This window comes from Priapulus caudatus, unplaced genomic scaffold (assembly GCF_000485595.1).
Source record: "Priapulus caudatus unplaced genomic scaffold, Priapulus_caudatus-5.0.1 Scaffold803, whole genome shotgun sequence".
Taxonomy (NCBI): domain Eukaryota; kingdom Metazoa; phylum Priapulida; class Priapulimorpha; order Priapulimorphida; family Priapulidae; genus Priapulus; species Priapulus caudatus.
In genome coordinates, this window is record NW_014577864.1 from 292,841 (window position 1) to 293,453 (window position 613).

Here is a 613-nt window from a genome sequence, read left to right on the forward strand (position 1 = left end):
TATATATAATATTTGTACTATATATATGTATACTATATATTATATATACTATATTATGTATTTACTATATATATGTATATATATCTTGAAATATCTCCTGCTGGGGCATGCTGTAATCAGGATCATTAATAGCTGTGACATCATACATCATTAATAACCATGACATCATACATCATTAATAACCATGACATCATACATCATTAATAACTATGACATCATACATCATTAATAGCTATGACATCATACATCATTAATAACTATAACATCATACATCATTAATAGCTATAACATCATACATCATTAATAACTATGACATCATACATCATTAATAACTATGACATCATACATCATTAATAACTATGACATCATACATCAGTAATAGCTATGACATCATACATCATTAATAACTATGACATCATACATCATTAATAACTATGACATACATCATTAATAGCTATGACATCATACATCATTAATAACTATGACATCATACATCATTAATGACTATATGACATCATGGAGGCTCTACAGACGAGAATAATACATTCCATGACACACTTCTTGCTATCCTGGTCTCGAATCCCGGATAATATATTGCCAGAAAAACTATTAG